This window comes from Dermacentor variabilis, chromosome 2 (assembly GCF_050947875.1).
Source record: "Dermacentor variabilis isolate Ectoservices chromosome 2, ASM5094787v1, whole genome shotgun sequence".
Lineage (NCBI taxonomy): Eukaryota > Metazoa > Arthropoda > Arachnida > Ixodida > Ixodidae > Dermacentor > Dermacentor variabilis.
The window spans coordinates 257,036,373-257,059,660 of NC_134569.1; the positions used below are offsets into that span (position 1 = coordinate 257,036,373).

General features: G+C 46.6%; 1 protein-coding gene across 14 annotated transcripts in view; it reads right to left on the reverse strand.

Moving 5' to 3' along the window:
* faf (ubiquitin carboxyl-terminal hydrolase-like faf) overlaps nucleotides 1-23,288 on the reverse strand; it is an 819,194-nt gene that overhangs the window by 717,787 nt on the left and 78,119 nt on the right. For 9 of the 14 annotated variants that reach the window (XM_075682882.1, XM_075682880.1, XM_075682879.1 and 6 more), the window contains exon 2: nucleotides 16,759-16,914. The exons of 2 other annotated variants lie outside the window; for them this stretch is intronic. The gene's annotated coding sequence lies outside the window, so the exon portion shown is untranslated. Of the gene's footprint in view, nucleotides 1-16,758; nucleotides 16,915-19,313; nucleotides 19,406-21,129; nucleotides 21,226-23,288 lie in introns of all 14 variants that reach the window. 3 more of the 14 variants (XM_075682869.1, XM_075682870.1, XM_075682871.1) reach the window with 3 other exon arrangements.

Genomic DNA, 23,288 nt, shown 5'->3' on the forward strand with positions numbered 1-23,288 from the left:
CCCTTAATCCACGGTTCGCAATGAGTTGCGACCACGGCGGGTTCAGGCCAGGGGGGACAGGGTGAGTCTCGACCTCCGGTGTTTATTTACCTTAAGATACAAGCACCAACTGGGCAACAACAGCAACCACAAATACAAATACAAAACCACAGCGGTGGAGCTTTCCGCACATCCGGGGCGAAATAAACCGCACAATGATGGAACCACAAAAGAGGCTAATAAGAGTTCAGCTCAACCCGAGTGGATCAGCGCTCGGGCCCTGGGGCAGTCAGTCGCTCACAAAGGCCAAGCGCAGCAGGGGGACGGCGTGCGGCGGTCTCAGCAGCTGAATTGAGATGCAGCCAGTCGCAAGCTCCTCAGCCGAAAGACAAAGATGCATTGGGGGAATAGTGCTTCTCCCAGAGCGGTGGAGAGGGAGTCCCCCTGTTTCCAAGAAAGGGAAAGGAGGGAACGGGGTGCCTTGGCTGCAGCATCGCGGCCAGGCACGAGGAGCAGTGGGAGCGGCGAACGTGCCCTCTTCCAGCCACCCTCCGTGAGCAAGCACATGATTATAGCTTGATAACCGCGTGGCCGTTCTGAAGACATTGGGATGCGCATGCGATCCCACAGCTTCAGGCCTCGCAGCTCACCACACATCACCGAAGCAAGAACTAGGAAGAGTGAGGTCTGGCACACCGCAAACTACAAGCACCTTTGTTTCCGTTGTGGCAAAGCCGGGCACATCTACAGAATGTGTCCTTATCGTCATGTGGGGCTCTGTAGATTCTCGCCAAATGCACCTCATCCATGACCTGGTGAGCGGCCACCAAAAATAGAGAGTTTCGTGGCAAATCGTCGCAATGTTGATCAGCGATGGCACAAGCGCCGTTCGTTGTCTCCTGCTTGTTACAGGTCACTATCACCAAGCCCAGCATTCTCTCGCGGCGCTTCAACACACCACTTGCTAAACCCGGCAGGTCGGGAAAACCGAGTTCAGCGACCTCCGGAGGTGAGGCCGCTGATGTCGACTGTACACAAGATCTTCCACTACGACGACGACAACGTAAACAGAATGATGCAGTTGTACAGACACAGTCAAACATCGTACCAGAGGTAGTAATTTCGAACATTCCCGTCATCGTAGACATCGAAGAAATAATGGCGTTAATCAACACTGGAGCGGACACCTCAGTTATGAGCATGGACCTTGCCTGTAAGCTGAAGTTTCTACTGAGTGGACTGGGTTGCAGATTCGCACTGCAGGTGGCGATCTGCTAACCCCGGTAGGAATATGCACAGCGCGAGTGAGCATTCGTGGGTTTACGTACCTCAGAGATTTCGTTATGCTCCCGAGTTGTTCGAGGGACTTAATTCTGGGAATGTAATTTCTGCAGGCTAATGGAGCCGTAATTCACTTACAAAAGTTGTGGGTAATGTTTTCGATGGTGCAGGCCTTAGCAAGGAGCAGCACTGACGACACTTATGTCAACACCTTGAGGATTGTTGACGAGAACATCACAGCGCCACCAAGGAGCAGCGTATTGACCCTCCTAACTTGCAACGCATTTGACAACTATGAGGGTGTTGCTGAGGCAAATAACCCACTGCTACTCAAAAGACACATCTGCATCACCCGGGGCCTTGTACGATTACAAAATAAGTGCTCGCAAGTTTTGTTGACCAACTTCAGCAATGAGTATCAGCGCGTCCCTCAAGGTACAGCTGTAGCGTTCCTAAATGACATTGCCGATTTCTCAGACGTTGGTATGTTACAAGTGACTTCAAATGCAACAACTCACGCCAGCCTAAGTACCCGCGTCCACATTGCTGACTTAGCAGATGTACAGAAGGATCAGCTGCTGGGCCTAGTGACAGAATTCTCCGTTACGCAACACCGGATAGTTACAGAGGAGTTGGCGCAGCCCGTTAGTCAGCATCCATACCGCGTGTCACCTATGGAGTGGGAGGCGATTAAACGTCAAGTTCAAGAAATGCTAAATGATGACGTCATCCAGCCACCGACAAGTCCGTGGGCATTGCCTGTTGTACAGTCGCCGACCGATTTTCTGGACTCCAAAAATTCGGACATGCCCGATTATTTGGTCAGCTTCGCGGCACCGCCATTCCCCCCATAGACCATAATGTATAACAACTGCCGAAAGTTCGGACACGTTGCAACCTCTCGTCTGATTTTTCGGACATTCCTTGAGCCAACTCGATTGAGAGCATCATGCACCGACTATGACCGGCGCATAGTTCGACTTGCTGAACGCCATTTTTGTTTTGAACAGAGCCTCCTTGCTGCCCCACGAAGTGGCGCTACTGGAAATCCCCGCTCATCATCATCGTTTCTGCCTGGTTCGATAGAGTGGCTCTACAGCAGTTCCAGTTTCAGCTTAGTAAGCCATGTCAAGACAATCCAGCAGCTGATTTGTTTCTTCGCGCACGACGCTGCGAGCAGGCTACGTTTTTCGTTTGTGCGACTGGTGTCGGCGCGGTGGTGTTTGCTTTGTGTGCTGTGTCGAGGTTTCGGTGATCCAACGCGGCGTACGGAAACATCGCGTCAAGTGTCTAATGGCGCCAACAGTGCCCGCGCAGACTTCGCTGGGGAATGCCGGCAAGCGGGTGCCGGGAGGCCTAAGATTTGTCGCCTTCCGATGAGCTCCCTACTGACGCGGAAAATGTTCTGCCGAGACCTGCGCAGTGGTTGCATTGCGATTCCGGACACCGTCTCATTTGACAGTTTCACAGGTGCTGACACTGCAGTACTGACATGCGCAGAACTCAACGACGGCGAGATCATTTGTCAGGTTTCTGCTGCACCGCCGGACGATGACTCCGAGTCGGAAGATGACGCACAATGTGCTACGCTGCCGTCGCATGCGGAGCGTGCACAAACAGTGACCGTACGACCCTCTCCGAGATTCAGGCTTATCTGACTGCGCGTAAACGGAACAGCGTGCAACGGCGCATTCACGATTTCTTCAAGCCTACTGCCGAGCCCGAATAAGCGCGTGGAAATAAAGGATTTCATTTTTTTTTCTTAATCTGCTTTTTCAGACACCTGTTTATTCGGACATTTCCGCAGTCCCCGTGAGGTCTGAATAAACGGTCGGCGACTGTACTAGTAAAAAAGAAAGACAACACACTCTACTTCTGCTGAAAGAAATGGCCTAATGTAGAAGAAATATGCTCAAGTAAAACTCTTGCTTGGGCTAGTTGGTTCATGCTTGAAGTAGTAAAGGCAAGGCGCAGAAGACCAGGACTCAGGAAGATGAACACAAACGCGCCGGTCCTGTCGTTTGTGTTCTTCTTCCTGAGTCCTGGTCTTCTGCATCTTGCCTTTACTACTTCAAGCATGAACCAACTAGCCCAAGCAAGAGTTTTACTTGACTACTTCTGCGTTGACTACAGACTGCTTAACTGAGTCACCAAACGAGATGTTTACCCCCTGCCACAGATCGGCGATGCTTTGGACCGTTTGCGTCATGCTCAGTTCTTCACCTCGTTAGACCTAAAGTCAGGGTACAAGCAAATCGAAGTGGACGAGTGCGACCGTGAAAAACCACCTTTGTGACTGAATTTAAAGCGCTGCCTCTCGGTCTCTGTTCCGCTCCTGCTATGTTTCAACGAATGATGGACACTGTACTCATTGGACTAAAGTGGCAGACGTGCCTAGTGTACCTAGACGACATTGTTGTGTTTTCCAGCACGTTCGATGAACATCTCGCCCAGCTGTGTCCTTTGCGTGGACGGAAGACCAAGAGCAGGCCTTCGCCGAATTGCGCAAACGCCTTCAATCTGCTCTTGTGCTGGCGCAGTTTGATGACACCGCGGTGACTGAAATTCACACAGATGCAAGAAACGTAGGACTCAGAGCCATTCTGGTTCAATGGCAAGACGGTGCAGAATCTGCAATTGCGTACGTGCGCCGTAGTCTCACAAAACCAGAGGCTAATTATTCAACCATCAAAAAAGAATGTTTAGCAGTCGTGTGGGTCACCAGCAAGTTCCCAGGCTTCCTTCTACAACGACCTGCACGACATCATAAATATGGTCCTTTCAAAGTTTCCGAAGGCTCCTCTTTACGACTTTGGTGATTTCAACCTTCCCGCAATTCCATGGAACAGTCCCTCCTTTTATGTCTTACCTGCTTCATCTGAATGTTCTGCATTCATTAACTTGTGTTTTAGTTCAACCTTGTACAAATTATAAAACAACCAACTCATATTGCATAGACATCAGCCATTATACTCGATCTTGTGCTAACCACCTCACCCGAAAACATATCTTCAATTGGCTTTTTTCCGGGCCTAAGTGACCACAATGTAATTTATCTAACTATGCCGTCACGTTCCCCTCACTCTTCAAGACAATACAAGTTACTAAGAAACTACAAGACTGCGGATTTTCCAGCCATTAATGCAGAGCTAGAGCACTTCACTGGCACTTTCTTCCCACAGTTCTGGACGTGTTCCATCCATGAAAACTGGCGAGTATTTAAAGCGAAAGTGAACTAACTTACGAAGTCATTCCCCTTCATCGTGTTCTAAACAAGCACCCTGGCTTAACGTGATGCTAAAGCACCTGCTTATCTTTGTCTTCTGCATATTAATCTTCAGCCCTACTCTTACACTTTCTCTGTTAAGGTCCTCAATCATTTGTTGTAATTCCTTTCCAGTGTTGCTGAACAGGATGTCATCTGCAAACCGAAGCTTGCTGGGATATTCCCTGTTGATCCTCACTCCTTAGCCTTCCCAGTTTTTAACAGCTTGAATGCTGCTTCCAAGCATGTAGTGAATATTGTTACGTACGAGTTTCTGCTGCTGTGGGCGAAAGGATGTTATGAGGTGAAGAGGAGGGTGAAGTGTCTCAACGATCGGTAGATGGTGGTACCCTGACTACTGAGCTACAACCTCGTAACTGTATATATTGTAAATACATATATGTTATTCCCCCGTAACATTTTGGTGGAGGTGCTGGGTACTCTCACCACAAGCCAACCCTGGATCTTCGCAGCGGGCATTACATCTATTCTGCTGTTATGGCTACTGACGCTGCCTCCGCCGCTAACGCTGCCTCCACCACTCAGACACCAGCAGAAGTAGTGCTAACCCAGCTATGTCACCTGGGAATCTTCATCGGCACTGGCAAGGTCGACGTCGAAGACTGGCTGATGTCGTATGAACGCGTCGGTAAGCACAACAAGTGGTGCCACACTTTTGCTGGCCAACGTGATCTTTTACTTGGGAGGAATCGCGAAGGTATGGTTCGAGACGCATGAAGCAGACATTAGAAGCTGGGACTCCTGCTAGGAAAAGCTACGCTATCTTTTCAGAAAACCTGTGGGACGTCAAATGGAGGCCAAGCAAGAGCTAGCGTCTCGTGCCCAGGCATCAACCGAATCGTATGTCGCGTATATTCAAAACGTTCTGGCTCTCTGCCATAAAGCGGACGTGGACATGCTGGAGGCTGATAAGGTCGGACACATCTTGAAGAGCATCAAGGGCGAGGAAAGGGCATCGCGGATGCCCTTTCCTCCTGTTTTGCAGGAACTGCTCAACAGTTGAGTCCATCATTAAGGAATGCCAAAATTTTGAGCAGGCGAAGAGCAAACGCATCGTACAACGCTTCAAGCACCTTCCGAATATGGCTGCCACTTCCTCCTGCAATGACCCTCCGGCGTCACATAACGACCCTCAGGCGACACATACGCCTACAACGCCAAGTTTGACGCAGGTGATCTTTCGCGAACTTGAAGCTATGGCTCTAAGTTCTCACTGCCACCATACGCATGACAACATGACCATCTCGCTTATTCAAGCAGTTGTCCGCCAAGAAATTGCAAATATGGACATCCAGTCTGCCGTCCACCCACGTCCCACCCCTACCGCTCCTGTTATTGCCTCTGCTGCACCTTGATAGTCGTTCCCAAATCGATATCAGAACCCCTCTGAGTGGCGAACACTGGATGACAGGCCAATTTGGCTTGCTCTCGGGTCGGTCACATCTCCCGCCACTGCTATAATAGTCGCTGGTACTCCTCACCTCGACTATATGCCAACTGCCGCTTCAACTGAGACCCTCGGCCTCTATCACCCCTCTCTGAAACATATCATGCTGGCCTTCCACCTCGGGGAAACACCACTAGCGACTCGCCCTCGCAGCAACGCCATCAGTCCCGTTCACCCACACCTCGTCGTCCGGAGGTGCAGCTGCATTGACAACTCGGACAGCAAAACCTCTGCTGACCCCTACTGCTCGACCGAACCTTGTTGAAATTTTTGTTGATGTACCCGTTCAAGCCCTCATCGATACTGGCACTCAGGTGTCGGTTATGCGATCAGATCTTCGTGGCCGTCTCCGTAAAGTCTTGACACCTGCCGAGTCGCCTGCCGTCCGAGTAGCTAATGGAAGTACAACAGCTGTGATGGGAATGCGCACCGCCCATGTTACCACTGCCTGCCGTCCAGTGTTAGTCCTGTACTGGCCGAGTGTCCTGTAGTCCTGTACCGTACTGGCCGATTTTCCCGTTGAATTCTTGGAATCGACTTTCTGACTGCCCATGCGGCACTTATTGACTGTGCAACGGGTACCCTTCCCCTTGAACTGCCCCATTACTTTGCCGACCCGACCGACGACCACAAGTCCCGACTTCGTTCTACTGAATTTGTTCGACTGCAACCTGATGCTGCGACTTATGTCCTCAGTCACCTTCTCCACCACTTCGAGATGGTCCTTACGTGGTGTCCCCACTTTGCAATGTCCTCCTGGCCCATTAAAGGGAAAGGTTTTAAAGAAAAAACGAGTGAACATCTGTACATAATCGTTTTCAACCCTCCGAATTCGAATATTGTATCGATATTGAGCAAAAGAAAGCGCAAATATATTTTATTTCGATGAAAAGTGCAGCAGCGGACACGCCCAGCTCGCGCGTCTTATTTCCACCGGTGATTGGTCGGGCGCCTCGTGATGTCAACACTAGCGTTCGTCCGAACCGACCGCTGCCGCTACACATGAAGCGCGGTGCCAGGTAGTTTGGTGCTGTTTTTCTGAGACGGTAATGGAAAATTTAGAGAGACTGCGTTTTTCGGAGGAGTTCAGCGTTACTCCCTACATGTACGAGCCGACTGCGAAGAGCCGGCCTCTCGAAGAAGCAAACGATGCTGGTGCGAGCAGTGCTTTCGACGCGAACGAAAGCGAAGTCTTGGGATCTCCTCGTGTTGGAAATGCTCTTTGGTGAGTATGTTTTTTGCAAAGCAATCTAGTGATCTTGCCGATCTTTCGCCGATCTGGTGAGCTCGTTTCCGGTCAAACAACTGTAGTGTTGTGTTCCTGCATGCCTCCTCGTGGAACGTAAGCAGGGATGCGATCGTCGGCATTTGTGCACTGTCCAAAGCTGTCGGCAATCTACAAAGACGGTTTAAACGCGTGAAAAGTTTCCTGGTTCATGCAGTACGTGTAGTGACCTTCATCTGTGCGCCATCCGCACACTACTCGTAACCGAAATTGTAAAGGCAGCAAATTCCGTCGGCTACGTGAGACGGTCGGTTTCTCGCTGTGCGCGAGGGGGAGCGCAGCGTCCTGGCGTGCGCCGGCTTTCCAGCACATGCAAACTCTACATTTGCACTGCGTTATGGTAGCTGCATGCAGGCTGTTTTACAACACACGTGCAAATAGAAAATTCGCGGCGCTTTGCGACGAAACCTGCGTCAAGGGCAGGAGATAAACATGCACCTTCCGTTCAGCGTGCTAACACGAAGGAGCTCGCAGTAAATCAAAATCCAGGTTTGGGCGAGTTCGTGCATTCATAAGGCCTTCCAACACCAGTTATCATCAGCCAGTCCGCACTCGTGCCGTCTTTGTTTTCGTTGCTCCGATCTTTTCGCGCTGCGTTTAGAAAGCCTGCTAGTGACAAGCGTACTTATCGAGCGTTTTAACAGTACACTCACGGACATGCTTTTCATGTACGTGTCTGATGATCACCGGGATCGGGACTGCACCTTACCCTTCGTGACGTTTCCGTAAAATTCATCACGTCATGATATTACTGGTTATTCTCCATTCCATCTACTATATGACCGTGACCCACTGCTGCCTCTTGACTTGCTGCTCCCTTCCAATACCGCCACTACCACATTCTACGCTCACGACGACATTGCTCATGCGGCCACGGCATGTCGAATTGCCTGTGACCATTTTCTGGCGTCTCAGATTAGCCAAAAGCACCGTTACGACAGTCGTCGTCAGGCCATTCATTTCAGCCCTGGGTCACTTGTCCTGCTTTGGTTACCTTCCCGTCGCGTCGGCCTTTGCAAGAACTGCTCCCGCGATACGTCAGGCCATGCCGAGTTCTTCGCCAAGTCACCAGCCTCACACGAGATATCACCTGTGACTTCGACGTCATCTACCCCACCAAGAACTGATATAGTGAACGTTTCACGACTAAAGCCCTATAACTCGCACACTGATTCAACACCCTAGGAAGCATCGAGACAATGCTTCTGCCGCCGGGGGTTAATGTCACATACGAGTTTGTGCCGCTGTGGGCGAAAGAACATTGTGAGGTGAAGAGGAGTTGAAGTGTCTCGACGATCGGTAGATGGTGGTACCGACTACTGAGCTACAACCTCGTAACTGTATATATTGTAAATACATATATTTTATTCCCCCGTAACAATATCATTGGAGAGATTGTCTCTCCTTACCTGACCACTTTCTTGATAGGTAACTTTCTACTTTTATTGTAGAGGACCAAGGTAGCTGTGGAATCTTTGTAGGTATTTCCGAAGATATTCATGTATACCTCCTGCACCCCTTGACAGCATGATGCCTCTATGACTGCTGGTATCTCTACTGCATACAATGCCTTTTCATAATCTATGAAAGCCATATAGAGAGGTTGATTGTACTCTGCAGATTTCTCGATTACCCGATTGATCTTAGTGAATAACTTGTACAATACTGAAATCAAACTAATGGCCGATGCTCTACCAATTGAACTATCGCGGCGCTGCTTCCCCATCCACTTTTCTTGGGTATTTATGTCTCCTAGTAGAACCCTGGGAGTGTTAGCCAGCGCCACCACTCACGGACCTGTGCGGCGGACGTGGAACGTCCTTTTTGCCACAGGCGTCACGAGAACCTGATCTTTTTGGGCGAAGGCAACTGGTCAATAAACCCACGCATGCTACCTGAAGGCATCAATGTTGCCGGATTCGAGACCCGAGATTCGAGATGCTCACGAAATGCGAAGGTTGTGGGTTCGGTTCCCACCTGCAGCAAGTTGTTTTTTCATCCACTTTAATTTCCATTAATGTACCATTTCTTTACTTCATTTATTAAGCACAACCAATTACCCCTATGTTGTCCTTGGTGTCAGTGTTTGTTGGCTTCTCGTGATATGACTAATAAAAATCGGGTCCCTCAGTTAACCCCCTTTCTTCTCGTTTATTACATAACGAGGGTCTCGAATCCGGCAACATTGATGCCTTCGGGTAACATGCGTGGGTTTGCTGACCAGTTGCCTTCAGCCAAAAAGATCAGGTTCTCGTGACGCCTGCGGCAAAAAGGACGTTCCACGTCCGCCGCCAATGTCTGTGAGTGGTGGCGCTGGCTAACACTCCCAGGGTTCTACCAGGACACATAAATACCCAAGAAAAGTGCATGGGGAAGCAGCGCCGCGGTAGCTCAATTGGTAGAGCATCACACGCGAAATGCGAAGTTTGTGGGTTCGGTTCCCACCTGTGGCAAGTTGTTTTTTCCTCCACTTTAATTTCCATTATTGCATCGTTTCTTTACTTCATTTATTAAGCACAACCAATTTCCCCTATGTTGTCCTTGGTGTCAGTGTTAGATGGCTTCTCATGATATGACTAATAAATATCTGGCCCCTCGGTTAACCCCCTTTCTTCTCATTTATTCCAATGCCTGATAGTTCCTCAGAGAGTCCTGCTAAGCTGGATTCACCTACGTAGGTTTGTGTGTTGAACGTTACCAGGTTCAGCTTCCAGTGTCAGCCTGTCCGGATCAAAAGATTCTTAGCACCCTGTGCCGCGTTGCAGGTCTGACCACTGCCATGGTCAGCCGCTCTGCAGCAGCTGCGGACTGAGGAGAATGGGTTATTTGTAGGGGTCATGAGGGCGTTAATACCTTTAGTGTCCCTTTAATGTCTACCGGCCTTTCACTCAGACAGTTCTTTATCACTATGCACCACGACATATTGACTTGTATCTGGTTCACTGCGTTTGATTTTCTGCATTTCTTGAACAAGGACACAACTGTCACAAATAAGATGGTGGCCTACGTCTAAATTGTCCACATTGCCAGTTACCAATGCAACACAAGATTCTTGACACTCCAAATATGTCAGGTGCAGCTTCAATGCTGAACATGTAAAATAACTTCCTCCCTTGACAGGAGCTTCTGTACACATCCTGTACACATCCTGTACACATCCTGATCATCATAAGCTGAAACTTGCTCCGTCACCATTTTGTGACAACAATAGCAATGACGCTGGCTTTGACAGTAGAACATTCTCAATGCTGTGAATGCAGTTTTGGCTTTTCGTTTGACTGCAACATGAAGGCAATATTGAACCATTTTTTTTCTTTTTTTCAAAGAAAAGTGCATTTTACGGTCATCTATTGTGAGCTGCTCTTTTTACAAGGCATGTTCGAAAAGTAAAGGCTGTTTGCATATAAATAAATATTGGCAGGTCAGAACCAAGTTGTACACATGCAGCACCATATGTTGATTACTTGCAAAGGCACTGAAGCTATTGTTTTTATTCAGTAGTCGTCTGCTAGTTGGTGAATGCAGATGACAATGTGTGCAAAAATCGTTGCGCCCGCCAATTGCGTAGTGCAAGCTGTGATTTGATTTTTTGTGTGCAAGAGGATCGTCAGCTGCCTGAATTGATCAGGAGTTGTACCTTGTTTATGGACCTACAGTAATGAGTGACAGAAAGGTTAGACAGTGGTGTTGAGGCTTCAAAAATGGTTGCACAAATGTATATGTTGAAGAGCGGAGAGGCAGGCCCAGTATCCAGACCGATGAAATAGTTTAACAAATGGACCAAGAGTTGCAATTTAATAGACGATTAGTGCTCTGGCTGATAAATTTACTTTTGTTGGACGCACCACTATTTACACGATGGTATCGGAAAAGCTTAGATATCACAAGTTGTACACAAGGTGGGTACTGAAAAAGCTTAATGACCAACACAAAGAGCGAAGAATGATAGGTGGATGAACGTTTTTTGACCGCTATCGACAAGACAGACATGACTTGTTTTCCTGCATTGTTATAGGCGACAAGATGTGGATAACCTACACCAACGCAGAAACAAAACAACAGTCAATGCAGTGGCATTATTCATCTTCACCAAAACTGAAAATTATGCAAGCAATCTGCTTAATCGAGTGGGAAAATGATGGCTACCATTTTCTGGGATGAAAAGGGAGTTCAGATGGTTGATTTCGTAGAATGTGGGAAAACAATTGCAGCTAACATGCACCCCCCGGTGTTCTCCCCCAGAGAGTGCCACTCCAACACAGCTTTATTTCCACAACACTTCCCTTTAGCACTCTCGTTTTGAGGCTCTGCCAGCACTGGTGTGCCTAGCACTGACATATGCCTCGAGTGCCTCCAGCAGCTAGTTGCGCATCAATTTTGCGGGTATTTGTGTAGCACATATTGAGCAACAGAAAGCTGTATCGGGTGTTTTTCATGTTGCTCTACAATTTTCTCATTGACACTTTTCATCTAATTATAATATTTGAGAAGTTGATTAATTAGGAGTAATTATGTAATCAGGCAGAATGCAAAAAATCATCTGAGTATCTACAAGCGACAGCAAACATTACCTTGGTTCTGTACAGTGTGGGGATGCGCGACTCTCACGTCCCCTGATATCTTGTTTTCCCGCATAGCTTCTGTCTCCTGCAATCCGGCTTCGCCGCGTGGCCTTGGGCGCGGGCAGGAGAAGGCGCTTCCTCTTTGGCTCGAGGTCGGCAAGCAGTGCGGACATTCCGCGCGTGCGCCGATCCACGCTTCTGCGAGACCGTCTCGTGAGGCCTCGTGTGAACGCGCCACCGTTCGCATGACCGTACGCGCAAATGACCAGGTGTTGGTAACCAGCATGGGGCGAACATATTCGCTCGTTATCCGGTCGTGGTGAGTCTGACTTCCACGATTTGTCGCGCACCCATCGGCATGTTTTGTGGATAGCAACTCGGCTAGCAGGCATTGATCTATGAAAGGTGCAATAAATGCCCCCATGATTGTTTGCGCTACTGTGTTGTCGTTTCTTTTTCCCAAGAGCACGGGTGAGAATCCCACATCTGGCTGCCCATGGACCTCTTGGGGCATCGGATGATAGTTTTAACAGTTTTGCTTCGTTCGAGACCTTTGTTTGAACCGAAGCGAGGGCTAGCGTGGATTTTGATCGCTAGCGTTGGCGGTGTGCTTTCTTGAGCGAGGCGACAGTGGCTGTAGTGTGTTCGAACTTGTCAACATGCTAAGCCTTTTCGCAAGTTTTTTTTTAATGACATTCGTCGGTACGAGAGCCACGTGGTGTACATCCTGGGAGAGTGAGGCTTAGTGCCCACGGAGCATTGGCAAGCCTGAAGTGAGTGAGTACGGAAGCCTCGTGGGTGATCCGAATTTCTTATGTAAATAGCTTCTTCTATCCCTTTGACTCTGATGAAGTCGCGGCTCCGGGAGGCCGTGGGCCACGGATGCCAGTACGGGCTGACTGGTATTGCGGCCTGGCACCAGACGCTCCGTCACTGCGGTGGGCGTCGTCAACTCGGATGATGTGTGCACCAAGTGGGGTAGGACCACCTAACAGAGCTGACGTCTCCTCGCGGCTGCCTGTTTTGCACCGATTTTGAGTGTTGTTTTTTGTATGCTGGTTGTTGTCAGGGTGACTGCGTGGACCCACCACCGATCCTCGCATCTTGTGGCGCTGCTGTCGCACTTTGCTCAGTCAGCACAGCGCGGACGGGGCGACGAAGCACTGTCCGTTGTCTATCTATTTTGGTGCATTGTATACATGTGTGTTTTGCTGCAGTCTCGGTGCATTTTTGTGACACTCTTGTGCATTTTAAGTGCCGTGTGCGTTTTGAAGAGTTTATGGGCCGTATCATCCAATTTTATTTGGTGACACGAATGCATATTTATGCTCCGTTCCTGTAGCGAGAACCTACTTTGAATGTGCAAGTCTGCTCGCAAGCAAGCAAAGCTCAGTAGGTTGCAACATTGTACTTGTGAATGTGGTGCTCTGATGAAAGAAATAGTGCTAGCTTCATTTTTTTTCATCCCAAAATGAAGTGTTGAGAGTGTATATACCGTGTGTCCCAGCTAACTTGAGCTAGAGTTTTAAGATATGCGAATGCCGCGTAGCTGGACACAACCAAGGTAACGTTGTTTGCCTTTGCTTGGAGATATTCAAATTATGTTTTTATCCGCCTAGTTAGGTAATTCATAATTAATTAAATATGAATTAATAAGAAATTATTTAATAATTTAGATAATTAATTAAAGATGCAATTAATTAATTCACCTAGTTAGGTAATTCATTGCCACCACCAAACGGTCGAGGCTTCAACTCTCACCAACGATTGTGGGCTCGAGTGCCTTAGTTAACTATACATTAATTAACTACGTCTTAATTACCACAAAAGTAAGTGGGTTTGACTCCTACCAATGCTCGCGGGTTCGAGGGTAGTATTGAACTATACCGTAATTAAACATGTACCTTAATTATCTCTACCTTGATTAACTTTGCCTTAATGAACACCAAAGTTCGTGTGTTGGACTGCAACTAAAGGTTGTGGGTTCAAGTGCCTTAACTATATCTTAGAAACTGGGCCTTAACACAGCACCCTAATTGACACCAACGGTCGCGGGTTCGAAAGGTTCCCCCAATGGTCGTGGGTTCGAGTGCCTTAACTCTATTTTGGTTAGCTGTACCTTCATTAACTTTGCCTAATTCACTCTGCCTTAATCCACACTGCCTTAACTGGCGTCATGAACTGCCTCGATTGGTTTGCTTGGGCTCCCGTGACTTTTTGGACCATCGTGTGGTCGCCGCTAACATGCCTCATGAGCCATACCATGTGTTCGCATTAATAATTAGTACTAAGCAGCAACAGCTGATTACAACTACTAATCAGCTACTTACAGCTATTCATCAGCAACAGCTCATTAATAGAGCGCAGTGGATGGCCGGGGCAGCTACGGCCCTGGACTAAGGACTCCACAGCGCATTCGGGCAGCGCAGCAATATTTTCACAGCTACGTAAAGTTTTTAATCAATCTCCTAACACGAGACTACACAAACATTTAAAAACGCATCAGTTGAAACACTTGCTGAGTACATAAGTTGCGAAGTCAGAGGACCCGAGCCCCTTCGCCAACGCGGAGCTGCGCCCGCGTAGAGCTACCTGCGGTGCTCCCGTCCTCTAGCGGCAAACCAAGACACGGGGGCACCCGCAATGTACGGCGCCTACAGAGAGTTCAACAACTGAACCTAGTCTAGTAACGTTGCTCAGGGTAGCGACGCTTTAGGCCTAAGGCTTTACGAAGCTGCCTGTCGCACATGGAGGGACACAACCTGGTGAACCGTGGCGTCGAGGTGCTGCACTTTTTCCCTCATTCTAGTTAGCCTCGCACGGATTGAAATTACTCATTCGACTCAAGGAAGCGAGCTTCGTTCACGTAAACTTAGCATCTGAGTAGCCACACAATCTTTTGCTAGCCGAGTTGAACATTGTACCATGTGGGCGATGCGCATGCAGAATTCCTCTCCCTTGCACTACTTTAGTGTTTGCCAAGCGTGTTGAGTGTACACAGCGTGAGTGGAGTCACCCCTGGTTTGCTGTCACCTGCACATCGTCTTCGCTGCTGCCCCGGACTACAATCGATCCACCCAAGGTGATGGTGATACTGTGGCCGGTTAGGTGCAGTGACTTCGGCGGCCACCTGTATTCAGCTCGCAACCCTCGGCGGCAGAGAAAAGAGCGGGCAGTCACCGACAACTACTGCAGCTCTCGCCAGCAGGGCACGTCGGCGCGAGCAACGCTTGCTCGTGCCGACTACTACGTTGCCGTTTCCGGAGTCCTGGCCTGGAATAGTGCCGTCGAGTCTACAAAGCTGCTGCTGTGACCAGCGGACGCCAGCAGTGTACCCCTAGGACAATATTGGCTCGCATGTTATGGACAGCGTGTGGACATTTCCTTGGCGCGGCCACTACCTTGTTCGCGAAGCATGCGTTGATGTTAGACAGTGATACATGTTTTGACGGAATATGTAGTGATCTAAGGTTGGGGGGATGTGGGGCTGTGCGACTCTTACACCTCCCCTGGTATGCTACCCTGAGAGCAATCAGTCCTGGAAGACGTGCATGACCCTAAACGAACTGGCGAAGTACGTTCCTTGGACTTCTCATCGGACCATCCTCAGAAGATGCCGAAAAGGCGGAACTGCAAAATGTGTTAAGAGGACCGCAAAGTTGAACAAGAACCAGACGTCTTGTGGGAAAAGTGCGGAGTGCACCTATGCTTCACAAGATCCAGGAACTGCTTCACCGCCTGGCATGAGCGATGAACCGGTCTTAGTTTCCTTTTTGTATCAGAAGAACGATGGTCTACTGAGCATTTATTTTTTCACAGTATTCCTGGGTTATTTATCTTTGAAATATATATTCTGAATTTCTTTTGATATTGTTTTTTGCAGATGTTATGTTCTTTATTGTTTTTATCAACTGGCAGCAAAAATAGCACTTTCTAGAATTTTTATGTTTACCTAATAAATTTTTTTGTTTAGCAACGTATGTTTTTTGGAAAGAGCATTTCATTATGCACAATATGTTATGCTGCAATGTGTGCTGGAATATTATTTGTAGTGGTAAATAATTTTTCCCAACACTCACAGAAAAGCGACCATTTTTGTGCGGTAAAGTCCCTTCTACTGAACACCATGTTTACAATTCCTTAATTAAAATATTGACCTTCCAAATTATTTATTAAATGTGAATCAGTCTGAGCACAATATTTGTAACAGAAGTTGAACACACCTGCTCAAAACACATTTCAGGTTATGGATTGCCAAGTCCTGGAAAGAGTTTGGGAGTAACTGCAACATTCATTTCGAAGAAAAAAAACTGCACAACTTTTCTGAGTAACAATAGGTGTGGAGCCATGTATTCAAGAGATCAGCCAATAACATGTTGGGCCAACTCGAAATGGTAGCAAGTCACCCTTTGCTCAACCTTACCTGAAATTGCCCATAATATAGCATAATTCAGACCCCAATACGGAACACTCTGCTCATCACAGAACAAATGATGGCATTTGCCTTATGGAAGAATTACAGGAAAATTGAAGAAACTAGCTAAATCCTTAAAATGGCTATAGAGCTAGAAGGTGTTTGAGGCACAACGTAAGGCATGGTTGAAGAATCGATACCAAACAAGCGCACACTCGCAATTGATTTCATTTATCAGGAAATTGGTGACAAGTGTGTCAGTGTACCTACACACTGTCACTATACACAAATTAGTTTTATTTCTTTGGTGATTGGATAATTTGTAGTGAACCTGGTGGTAAGTCATTCATTGTGTTGTTATGCTAATGCCTGGGGTGTATACATAGTGAAGCATTAAAGAATTGAATCAGTTATGTGCAGTCATGTCTATTCTTAGTACGAGTCTTATTTTGCACCACAAAGCCCCTCTAGTCATGTACCAATTAGCATGATAGCAAACATTACCCTAAACTGCGCCTCCCGATTCCCGTTTGTAGAGCAGCATGCTTCACAGTGGTGCCGGCTATGCTTCACTGCGAGATGAGGACGCACCAGTGCTGCAGGGAAAGGGAGGGGGGAGGAAGCAGTGCTCAGCTGCCAGTCATGGTCCTCCACAGGGGCCTGCACAGAGATGTGTGAGCAAGCTTTGTCTCGTGGGGCACAAGCGATCACAGCACAGTAAACACAGCTGCACCTCGCACTTCTGTGGGTGAAGAGGCATCAAATCAGAACAAAAATGGACAACACATTTAAACCAGGAAGCTGTCACTTCACAGCTATCTAAACACAGCTACACCAATACCCTCTTGCTTTAGACATGAAGCAGCACACAGAGTGCCTGAAGGCATGTTTGGCCAGCCTCCACCACAGTGCCAGCAGCAGCTAGCCAAGCCAGCTTCCTCAACACATCTTATACTTCACTTTTTGCACACTAAGTTTCCATGTGGCAACTGCTGGTTATTTTCAGTTCAAACACAATTCCAAAGTAAAATTACGAGAATTTTTCATTCACTTATACAGCAGGCACAATATCTACATCAGGCTCAAAACAATATAATTGCAAATTAGCCTTTAGCTAATATGGTAATACAGATAACAAGGCTAATACCAACATGCCCAAACTTACATTCTTTCAAGTTATAATAGCAAAATTTCCAGACTGTATTTGTACTAGATTAGTGTCAGGTTGCCATCAAATTGCCTAAGACACCAATTATTACTAGGCCCAAGAAATTCTTTCACCACCTTCCGTGTGCCAATGCCGACAATAGTGCATAACTGCATGTGCAGCGAGTACTAAAATTCAGTGCGTGAAATTGCATCAAGTGAGCAGACGTTGTTCACTGCACACCGACTTGAATAATTGAATGTTTGATTATTTGACAGAAAATACAAAGAACCTCTGTTCAAGAGGCTGACAAAGAGGCATGAATTTCTGACTAAGTGTCAGTCCCCTTTCCCAGTACACAAGACACTCAAGCATACTTCATAAGCAAGCTACACAATGTGAATATCTACACCAAAAATGGAAGGTACATGCAATACATAACAGAAATGTTGAACGCTATTTGCAATTTCAAAGTAAACAATCATTTTAAAGCGACAACAAATACATGTTCACTTTTTTTTTAATATTCCTAGAGATGGTGATTCGTTTACATTAGTGTACATGGCAGGATCATAATTTAGAAAATCTGCAACTATGAAAAATTGCTTTTGCATGCCGTAACTTGTCCGTATCTTTCCCTTGTAAGTAATGTGCCTCGTGTTATATATGTTTTCCTTCAGAAGGTATATTCTAAAAAAGGCACCTTCGTTAAGCCAGATATCTTTAAATGGCTTTTTGTTGTTGTTGCTGTTGTTGTTGTTGTGGATAAGATTTCCTTACTCTTCTTGAAAAGAGAAGCAGAGTGGCTTCTATAGGGCGCATTCTCAGTTATAAGTACCATGTGTTTCTGTAAGGTTAGTAAACTATCGACATTAGTTTTCATTGTGGTAACACAGGGAGATAAATGGTATTGAAGGCGTGAATGCACTAGGTGCAATCGCTTCTTCAGTTCAGAAGGTAATAGATGCTTTGATTTATTAGTAATGCCAATGGATCTTGCAATGCTAGTTTTTATGCTGTCAACATGACCGTACCAGTTAAAGTTTTCTTCAAGCGTAACACCAAGGAACCTATGGCACGTGGAATGTAGGAGGATTTCATCCCGGAATTCTATTACTATGCTTTCATCAATACACTCATTACGAGGCCAAAATGCGATTATGTCTTTTTACTGTTTAATTCCGGCTCATTTACTCTAAGCCATTCTGAAAGATTACTGAGCCAAATTCTTGCTGGAGAGCGCACAAGCTCTCGACAGATACGTGCCTATAACACCTGGCATAACATGTCAGTTGTTTGTAATATGTTTGTAATACCATTAATGTATAACAGAAAAAGAAGCGGCCCAAGAGCAGACCCCTGTGGGACACCAAATTTGATTTCACCCAGGGGTTGACTTTGAATGACACATGTAGTCGATGTACTGTAGTCGGTTCATTAAGTAGCGTTTTTGACTACTACAGGTTGAGAAGAGTGGTTGCTCCCCTTGTCCCACACACTAATTCAATTTTTGTAACAAGATATCATGCCTAACAGAATCAAACACCTTTTTTAACTCTAGAAATATTCTTAGTCTTATACAACTTGTCTCCAACGTTACTTATTATTCTTTTTTTAATGTGTAGCAGCACCATTTTCATGCATTAGTGTTTTTGGAAACCGTACTGTTTTTCTGTTATAATATATTTCGGGTGCAGAAATTTAAAGTTCTGTCATTAATAGCCTGCTCTATAACTTCTGAAAAAATTGGCAGCACTGAAATCAGTCTGTAGTCGTTCAAGTCGTTCAAGTAAGCAAAAGTTGCCATTGTTCAGTACTTAAGCTGGACAGAAAACCACCCCGCAAAAATTGCCAATCAAGTGGGTACAACAACCATTTTTTTTCTGCACAGAATAAATGGAGCAAAACTTGCCACAAGCCTGAGTCCAGTTTGATGAGTCATTGCAACCGGTTGGTTAAATGTGTGGAAGCAGTCAGACATGAACTCTCACTGCCACATGGAAGCTAAGGACAAACGGAGAGATGCGTAAATGATCAAATTGAAAACTGCCAAGATCTCTTGTGTGGCTGCGCACATTTGTCTAAAGAGTGCATCATTCTGGTGAGACACAAAAGTCACTATGCAAGAGAAATCAGGAAGTTCCAAATGTGTGCAAGCACAGAGCATGTCAAACTACTCGACAGATTCTCTACAAGAATAGCGAAACACAAAGAAGCATTCAACCAGCTTAAGAGATTGCTCCTCTTTGAAACCTTACCGTAACAAAGCAGAAAGAGATTCTCATTTCCTGTGACACTTCAAAGCTGTCCTTTCACAATGTGATGACCAGGATGGAGGCACTGGGCACGTTTGTTTCTAGGACACTAGGGCTGGCTGCAAAACCTCAGCTGGTCGAAGAAGCACTTTCGTTTTTGCAGCTACACAAATATGTACAGCAGGAAAGAAAGTAGTGTTTGTCATTGACCACTGCTTGGCACACTCGGCCCGAAGAACCTGACGACAAATTCTTTCCTTACAAACGTTCAGATGGTGCATTGGAATTGTGTAACCAGTCTGGCAATGGTGATGACTAACCTATGTAGAAAAAGCGAGCTGCTGCACTAAAGATCACTTTCTTTCCAAGCCTTATGTTGTTTGCTCATTAACACATGGTGTCATTAGTGCCGATTCATGCCCGCAGCCCCAAAAGCGTTGCCTCCACGGGAGCATCCGCTGCTGTTTCAGGCTGCAGAAAACCTGGATGATGTTTCTTGAACAGATGGACCTCTCTACTTCAACACTACTGCTAGGACACCAGAGCGGACAAAGGCACCGAAGGCAGTGATTTTCCTTCATGTGGCAGGCCAGGAAGCAATCGATATTTTTAAACACCTTCTAGGTGATGGCTGAGCAATGTGAGGATTACAATGTAATTGTACAAATGTTTGAAGAGTACTGTAGTCCAAAATGTAGGAACACTGCATCTTGAGAACGCGCCAGCAACTCAACTGTTCCGAGTAATTTTCGAGATATGTTCAGTGGAAATCCCAAAACTGCGATTTCAGAGAGCTGAAAGATACAATGATTTGAGACCAGCTCGTGTGCAACATGAAAGACAGCAAGCTGAGGACCAGACTGGTGCAAGAGCGACACCTCATGTTGGAAAAAGCAATTAATACTGCAAAACAGAAGAAATTGTTGCCAGTCAAAAACAAGCTTTGGAAAAACCCAAAGGCCAGGTAGGCGCCCTCGTGGGGCAAAACCTGTGGCATGTGCCACAGAAGGAATCCCTTCACAGCTTGCTGTAGAACAAGGAAAATGTTCAGCAAGGCCCAAGAAACTAAGGAATTTGATGACGAGTTCCATATTCTGGCGTTCAGCATCTACGACGCGTCAAGAAACTCAAAATGGGTAGTCGCTGTAAAGCTGGCTAATCACGATGCAAGACACGGATGCACAGGCCACCCACACACTTTATGTCAAGCTTGGTAAAATAGCAAGATGCAAGACACGGATGCACAGGCCACCCACACACTTTATGTCAAGCTTGGTAAAATAGCAACAACCCTTGGCAACAGTATTGACAGGCTACAGTGGGGGCATAACTAAGCACTTTCGGGTCGTCAAGCTACTGCTCAGGATTGGCAAAATCGAGGAGCCAACAGACTTCCTTGTGGTCAAAAAAAGGCAGGCAAGCACTATCAGGAGGCTTGCGAATGCTTCAGTCTGGTCTCAAAGAGTCCAATACCTGCAGGTTCAAAGTGACTTGGAGTCTCGGGTCCTCTGCAAATTTCCACAGCTGTTCGCTGGCCTGGGTTGCTTTGAAGGAAGCCTATAGATTCACCTGGAAGAAGGGTCAACACCAGTTGCACTGCCGGTGCATCAAAGTCAGCACACCATTCAAGAGCTGATGTGCTTGTGCACATGGAACAGCACAAAATCATCGAAAGACTACATAAACCCTCTGACTGGGTAAGTCCACTTGTTGCTGTCCTAAAGAAGAACGGCCATCAACACATTTGTATGGCCACGAGACAGATTAATTGATGCTTAAAATGAGAGCCAAAAAAAGAAGAGAGACCAAATAGTTGAGCTGGTGGTTGCCAAGGTATTCAGCAAACTAGATGCTAATTATGAATTTCACCAAATTCCAAAGGCATCGTCAAATATCTGCACATTTAGCATGCCATTCTGCTGGTACCGTTTTCTAGTGTTCTTTTTGGAATTCGCACTGAGTGCAAGGTGTTTCAGAGGGCAATGAATAACATCTATGATAGCCTAGCCAGAATGCGCATCTATATTAAAGATGTGCTTCTGTGGGGCCCAACCCAAGAGGAGCATGACAGGTGCCTTCGAGCCACCCTAGCTGCAGCACAAGCAGCCGACATAGCCCTCAAACGCGAAAAATGTGTCTTTGCCAGTGAAGAGGTACAACTTTTGGGTGACCTAATTTCTAAAGATGGCATCAACCCAGATGGAAAGCTGGTAAAATGTGTTGCTAGCATGCCGCCACCCACACCAAAGCAAGGCGTACAAAAGATGGTGGGCGCCATAAATTATTATGGCAGGTTTAGTTCAAACTTGTCAGAGGTCTAAGAACCTACCTACATTCGTTAAAGCAATCACTTGTTTGAATAGATGAGTGTGCACAAAAAAGAGTGGAAAGGGTTTTGCAATGTTTTCAACAACTAGCAGTATTCTATTTATCAAGACCTTCAAAGATAACATCAGACTCATCCAGATACACAGTGGGAGCAGCCCTTCTTGGCAAGGGCTGGAGCACAGTTGCCTTTGCTTCGTGCTCATTGTTAAAATTAAATTATGGCACAGTCACCTTTGCTTCGTGCTCATTGTTAAAATTAAATTATGGGGTTTTACGTGCCAAAACCACTTTCTGATTATGAGGCACGCCGTAGTGGAGGACTCCGGAAGTTTCGACCCCCTGGGGTTCTTTAACATGCACCTAAATCTAAGTACACGGGTGTTTTCGCATTTCACCCCCATCGAAATGCAGCCTCCGTGGCCGTGATTCGATACCGCGACCTTGTGCTCAGCAGCCTAACACCATATCCACTGAGCAACCGCGGCGGGTTGTGCTCATCGGCTAATGCCAAATCAAGATCTGCCCAAATTGAAAAAGAAGCACTTGGAATAATGTTTGTGTGCGAACTTTTCCATGATTTTACTATCGGCTTCCACACCACAGTTGAAGCAAATCACCGACCCCTACTCGCATTGCCCAAAAAAACTTATAGGACATGCAGCCTTGTCTGCATTTTTTTCTGCGCTTAATGCCTTCTGACATTTCTTTGCAGTATGTTACCGGAAAGAACCTTCTTTTGGCTGACACACTGTCCAGGATAGCAAATGGCAATTCCGTGAACATGAGAAAGACGACGTCACAATTGGTGCAGCATCAGTCTTAAATAATCTTTTCAGCCACACAATGGCAGACCGGCTAGCAAAAGAAACATGCCCATTAGCACCTGTCGAAGCAGAGCTAATATGCATAAACGGCATACTAGTGCAAGGATCAAAGATCGTAATCTCAAAACGCCTCAGGAATATAATGCTGCAATGACTGCATGGAGGGCACTTGGGCATAACAAAATACAAGGGAATGGCAATTCTACTAATGTAATGGCGACCAGGTATGGGTGCACAAATAGCAGAAACAGTATTTATTGGCACATACTGGAAGAGAAACTTGGACGAGTTGGTGGTAATTCATATTTTTTGGAAATTAACATTGCAATACAGACAAGGACGAAGGAAAAGAAGAACACGACACTGGCAGTGTTAATTTCCAAGAACATTAATGACACATGACAACATTTCACATACCAGCAACCAAGTGAAGCGCCGTTGCCAACAGGTCATATGCCTCCTCTACCAAGGGCTCACGTA